Source organism: Myodes glareolus, chromosome 5, assembly GCF_982192425.1.
Source record: "Myodes glareolus chromosome 5, mMyoGla1.1, whole genome shotgun sequence".
Classification (NCBI taxonomy): domain Eukaryota; kingdom Metazoa; phylum Chordata; class Mammalia; order Rodentia; family Cricetidae; genus Myodes; species Myodes glareolus.
The window spans coordinates 118,746,219-118,752,862 of record NC_142030.1 but is presented as its reverse complement, the minus strand read 5'-3'; the positions used below and the strand labels follow the sequence as shown (position 1 = coordinate 118,752,862).

At 34.5% G+C, this 6,644-nt stretch overlaps 1 pseudogene; it reads right to left on the bottom strand.

Moving 5' to 3' along the window:
• Positions 1-1,432: 1,432 nt before the first annotated feature.
• On the bottom strand, positions 1,433-6,261 carry LOC125406712 (stress-70 protein, mitochondrial pseudogene; annotated as a pseudogene).
• Positions 6,262-6,644: the final 383 nt, after the last annotated feature.

Sequence of the window (6,644 nt, the reverse complement as noted above, 5' to 3'; positions counted from 1 at the left end):
CATACCTTCTTAAGCCTGGATGGAGGGGGGAGGGCTGTGGACTTCCCACAGTGACCATGCCCTCTCTTAGCACTGGAGGGGGAGCAGGAGGGAAGTGGGAGAAGGGGAGAAAGTGAAAATTTTGATTCTTATTATTTATAAAGTAATAAAAGTTATCAGAGACAAACAAAGGAGACATCTTTACTAAAAACAAAAAAATAGAAAGATAGGAAGTTTACTATTTTTCTTAGTTAATCTTATATACAGCTTCATCATTGAAAGCTAGGAGTTCCCCACTGGAATTTTTATGGTTACTACGAATTTTCTGGTGTAAGTTGTTATGTCCCTTTTATGTATCTGATTTTAAAATATGGATATTATTTTTACATTCTTTGGTTAATTTTAATGAGGTTATGTATATCAAGTTAATTTTCTCCAAGAATTAACTCTGTTTTTCAATGATACTTTGCATTGTTTACTTTCTTTCTATTTTATTGATTTCAACACTCGGTTTGATTATTTTTTGTCTTCCACAGCTTTTGGATGTGCTTCTTTCTTGTTCTAGAAATGTCACGTGGAACGTTCAGTTACTAGCACCAAATCTCTCTGATAATGTAATGAAGGCACTTACTACTGTGAACTTAGCTATTAGCATTGCTTTAATTGTCACATACATTTGAGTATGTTGTTAATTTTTTCATTATATTGTTGAACATCTTTGATTTTTTCTTTGCTTCTCTCTTGACACAGTTTTTATTTAGCAATGAGTTGCTCAATTTCTATGAGTATACAAAAATTCTGTATTGTCTTTTGTTTGATTTCTAGTTCTAATCCATGGTTGTATTTTTAAAAGCCAGGAGTTATTGCAATTTTTTGCAGTTGTTGAGACTTGTTTTGTGTTTCAGAATGTGGACAGTTTTATCTTCTGTTTGGATGGAAGATTCTATAAATGTTTGTTTTGTTCCATTGGTTTTTAACAACTGTTAGCTTCACTTTTTCTATTAATATTTTTTCTGTAAAATCTGGCCATTATTGAGAGTTCATTAGCAAAGTTTTCCATTATCAAAGTGTATGGATCACTTTGTGATTTAAATTACAGTAGTATTTTTATTGTTTATTTTGTTATGTATTATAAAACATAGCTACCCTTCTGTTTGGTGAATAAAAGCTAAGTTTAAAAATGCTGTCTTAGTTGATCTTTCCTTTAATGGGTATGTGGTGTCATTCCCTCTACCATATTTGATTAATGTTCATTCAATTTTTATTTTGTAAGATATTAAAATGGCTACATTTTTCTTCTTAGATCCATTTTCTTGCAATAACTTATAACTCTATATTATTAAGTCTTAGCTATACATGATGTTGATGTGTTTGTCACAGATGCAACAGATGGATGTCCCTTTACGCCCAAGCTTCCTGTTGTCCTTCTGGCCTCTCTCAATGACTTGCCACTGTTACTGTTTCTCCTGCTTCTGGTCTTCCTTCTGTTCCCCAATACCAGAACTTCCAGAACCTTCCAGTTCAGATGCCATCATCTCAACTGGAGATGTCATACATCATCTCAACTGGAGATGTCAACTATATTTCATCTCAAAGGGCTTCAGTGATGCCTGCTGAAGTGAAGATGCTGCCAGTCTAATGTTTTCTCCTGTTTCACTGTCCTTCCGAACAAGGAGTTCTCTTATTTTAGAAATCTCTTCCTTTAGCTTGTTGCTCTCATCAGCAGGTATATCAAGGTCCTTGAATTCTTCCATCTTGGTTTCTGTGTCATGAATAATTCTTTCAGCCATGATAACTGCTTCCACATGTACCTTCTTTCTCCGGTCTTGCTCAGCATATTTCTCTGCATTTTTAATCATATTTTTAATGTCATCTTTGCTTAATCCACCAGAAGACTGGATCACAATCTGTTGTTCCTTTATCTTTGGCAGAAACATGTACAATACCATTGGCATTAATGTCAAACGCAACTTCAATTTGAGGAACTCCATGAAGGGCTGGGGGAATTCCAACCAAGGTGAACTGTCCTAGAAGTTTGTTGTGTGCAGCCATCTCTTGCTCTCCCTGATACACTTTAATCTCTACTTGAGTTTGTCCATCAGCAGCGGTAGAAAATATTTTGCTCTCTCTGGCTGGAATTGTGGTGTTCCTCTTAATAAGTGTGGAAAAGACACCTCCCAGAGTCTCAATACCCAGAGAGAGGGGAGTGACATCCAGGAGCAGCACATCTGTGACGTCACCAGCCAGCACACCTCCCTGAATAGAAGGTCCGATGGCTACAGCCTTATCAGGATTCACAGCTCTACTTGGAACTCTGCCAAAAATATATTACACAGTCTGCTGAACTTTGGGCATCTTTGTCATGCCACCAACCAGAATCACTTATCCTCGGTCATGCTTGCTGACTTTGGCATCTTGCAGAGCCTTCTGGCTTGGAGCAATAGTTCTCTTGATTAGATCTGTGATGAAGCCCTCAAACTGAGGTTGAGTTACCTTCATATTCAAATACTTGGGTCCAGAAGCATCCATTGTAAAAAATGGCAAGTTGATGTCAGTCTGTACAGAGTCAGAGAGTTCACACTTAGCCTTCTCAGCAGCTTCGAGAAACCTCTGAAGGGCCATGTTGTCTTTGGTCAAATCAACCCCTATCTCCCTCTTGAACTCCTTGACAATATGCCTCAACGAAGCCTGGTCAAAGTCTTCACCACCTAAGGAAGCATCCCCATTGGTGGATTTCACCTTGAACACTCCATCCATAATATCCAGGATAGAAATGTCAAAGGTTCCACCACCTAAATCATACACAGCAGTGACTTTATCTTTGGATTTGTCCAGAACATACACCAGGGCAGCTGCTGTGAGTTTGCTAATCACTCTAAGTACATTCAGCCCAGCTATCTGGCCAGCATCCTTAGTGGTCTGTCGCTGTGAGTCATTGAAATAAGCAGGGACTGTGATCACAGCCTTTAGTCTATGACTTTTATTGTGAAATTGAGACCATTGATATTAAGAGATATCAGTGACCAATGATTGTTGATTCTTCTTATTTGGTTGTATCTCTTTGTGGTGCTGGTGGTAGTAGTGGTGTATTTGTGTGAATGTGAATGTGTGTGTGTGTGTGTGTGTGTGTGTGTATGTGTGTGCTCTTCCTTTCTTCAAGTTTTACTGATGTGAGATTATTTGTTCCTTGTTTTCATGTGTGTAGATACCCTTTTACGAAGAGGATCATACTTACCTGCCAGCACCTTCTGTACAGATACAATTGTCTATAAACATTGTTTAATTTTGACATTATTCTAAATTATCTTATTTTGCCATTCTATGGTGATAGAAAGTTTTTATGGTTCTAGTAGATTAGTCTGGTATGAATGGTCTCTTAGAGTCTGCAGCACATATATGGAGGACTGTCTCGTCTTTAGTGTTTCCAAGTGTAATTCTAATAGGTCTGTCTTTATACATTACTTGATGTTTTCCCCTTGCAACTACTAATTTTATTTCTGTGTTCTATATATTTTAGAAAGGAATTGTAATACGATGAGGGAATTTTTTCTTCTGGTAAAACACTTTTAATATTTTGTATACATCTTATATTTTTATGAACATCTCTTTCTTTAGGTTAGGAAAATGATTTTGTTTTATTTTTTGTTTTATTATTTGTTCTTTTTTATTTATCAGAAACTCCTAGGAACATATTGACATTTACATAATTGCTTTTGTATAAGTTATTTCCCTTTCCTAGAACACCAAGAAGAGTTCTACATGCCTGTTCATTTTCAATCATTCTCTTGGAAGATGCAGGTACATTAGGTCAGGGACTAGTAAAGAGACCTTACGTAGAGTTCTATAGATCATGAGAGTGGAGAGGGTAGAAGGATGCAAGAAGTTAGAAGTAGGACAAAGGGGGATAGAAATTAAGTCTGTTCTACTTTAAATCAGTGGCCTTTCCCATGCAAGTAAGCCAACTCTCTAGAGATGAGGAAAATTTTATTTCATGACTTTGTTGAAAATGCTTTTGTGGCATTTAAGAAGGAATTTTTTATTTGATTCTATTCCTGCAATTCTTAGGTTTAGACTTTTCACAGTGTCCCAGATTTCTAATATTTTGTTTCAAGAGTTCTTTAGGTTAACATTTTCCTTTTACCAACATATCTATTTCTTCTGTCTTCAATGCCTGAGATTCTCTTTTCTGTATCTTATAATTTGCTGGAGACACTTGAAGCTGTAGTTATTGTTTGCTTCTACAGATGTTTCATTTCAAAATCCACTCAGTTTGTATTTCATTTATTTCATCTATTTCCATTTCAGGTCTTGAAAATTTTTATTTACTTCCTTAAACAGTTGGTTTCTACAATTGATTTTAAGGTATTTTTGTTGTGCTTCACCTTTGTTGAAATATTCTGGGAATGCTGTGGTAGGATAATTGGGTTCTAATAGAGAAATATTGCTTTGACTTAATTCAATTTAATTTAATAATGTTCATTGTAGTTTTAAACTGAAATCTTGGTATTTCAAATTCTCTGATTTGTGATGTTGAAAATACTATATAATGGCTCTTGAATTTTTCTTTGTTGCTTTTGAGTTTTGTTCCTTGTTTTCTGTTTCTTCTTGCCTTTTTGGCAGAATGCTTTTTTGTAGGTATATTGTATGGTTCTAAAATGAAAACTTTGCAGACGACAGTGTTATGTTTCGATAACGAATGGAGATTAAAAAATCTATTGAAGAGACAACATATGATCTTTTTCCAAAACCCCAAAATTGTTCAATTACTGTCAGACTGGAGTGTGTCAGAGAATACTGAAGGAACTGGCATGTGTGTATGTGTTATTTTGTTTTAAGAAGGCTGTAATGACTACATTGTCTTCATTCTCAGTTCTTTATAATTTAATATTATAGTTTAAAGTTTGGTAATGTCATAGTACGCTTGGGTTTTATTGCTTTTTAAAAAATTACATGACTTTGCCATATTTAAGGGTAATGAATTACATAAATAAGGTTAACAGTTACAGTGTCTCTGATTTTGGCAGCATCAGTGGATGGCAAAAGTAGGCTGGAACTATAACGTAATTTACAATATGAGTCAACAGAATCTAAGTGATACAGAACTACATAGGAGAGGCAATAAAAATTAAGAATGAATACAGTGTCATTGGTCTAATTATATTCTACTATAATATATTTAATATTCTAATAGAATATTAAATTTTCAGTCAATCAAGATGAATAATATGGTTTATGCAAAAGTTGATAGAATAAAATGTAGAAGTCCAAACTTATTAGCAACTGAGAGTACAAAAGGGTATATCTAAGATGTGTAATAAACATCCAATGTAGAGTTCATATGTCTGAATAAATTGTTGTTGTCTTTGTTTTTGGGTTTGGGGGTTACTAATATTACTCTTCAAAACTTGTCATCTTAGAAAAGATAAAGCCAGAGCTAAGACAACCAAATACAGGAATGGTTAGCCTGGTAAGTCAAGAAAAGTAGGAGAAACCTAAATGAAAATGTTAATAAAAAATCAAGAATAACAAAAGAAATTTAGAAAAGAAACCATGTTCATGTACAATATAAAGATTGTATATGCAAAAGTATTTAAAGAAATAGCATAGTGATGGTAACATTGATAATATTTTCTCATGTAAATCCAGGTATTTTCTATGCTCTGACATTTGTAACTCAAGTAGTCAGGCTTTCGTCACAAGTGCTTTACCCAGTGAACAACTGTGTTTCCCTTCCTTTAATTTTGCTTTCATAAGATAATTTATTCCCTGTGTCTTTATTGTAAGAGCTAACCTTTTAAGATTAAAGTTTTTCGTCTATCAAAATCTATAGAAATCAATTTCTAGATAGATATTGTTAAATTTTCCTTTATCATGGAATTTTCTCAATCTATGGTGATCGAAAGTTTTGCTGTGCTTGTGTTCTATTCTGGAATTACACTCTCTTAGAGTCTGCTAGACCTCACCCTAAACCCTTCCAGCTCTACAGTCTCTGTGTAGAGGTCATGTACATTTCTCAAAGTTCTGCCTGTATGTTACCTGCTCTTTCTCCTTGTAATTATTAATATTCTTCCTTTGTGCTGCATGTTTAGTTTTGGCATTTTAACATGGCGAATACACTTTTTTTTCTGGTTCAGTCAATTTGGTGGTCTTTAATCATCTTGTATCTTTATTAACATCTCCTTCTTAAGTAAATATTATTCCATGACTTAGTTGAAAATATTTTCTGGATCTTTGATCAGGATTTTTATTTTAGTCTATACCTATATTCTTAGGTTTAACCATTTTCTACTGTACCAGATTTCCTGGATGTTATTTGTTGGGAGTCTTTTAGATTTGACCTTTTCTTTGACTGATTTATCCATTTCTTCTACTACATCTCCAGTGCCTGAGATTCACTCACCTCTTGCTCTCTGTTGGTGAAGCTTGCCTTTATAGTTCCTTATTTCATTTTCTGAATTCCCTCAGTTTCTGTTTTCTTTATTGATTCTATTTTCACTTCTAGGTTTGAATATTTTTCTGATGCTGGCTTTCTTTAGAGAATGTATTAATTTTCTTTTTATGGACTGTATCATCTTCATACTGCCTATTTTAAATGCTTTCTTGTGAATCCCCTATGTTGAAATATACAGGGCCTTTTGTGATAGGATAGCTGGCTTCTAGTGTAA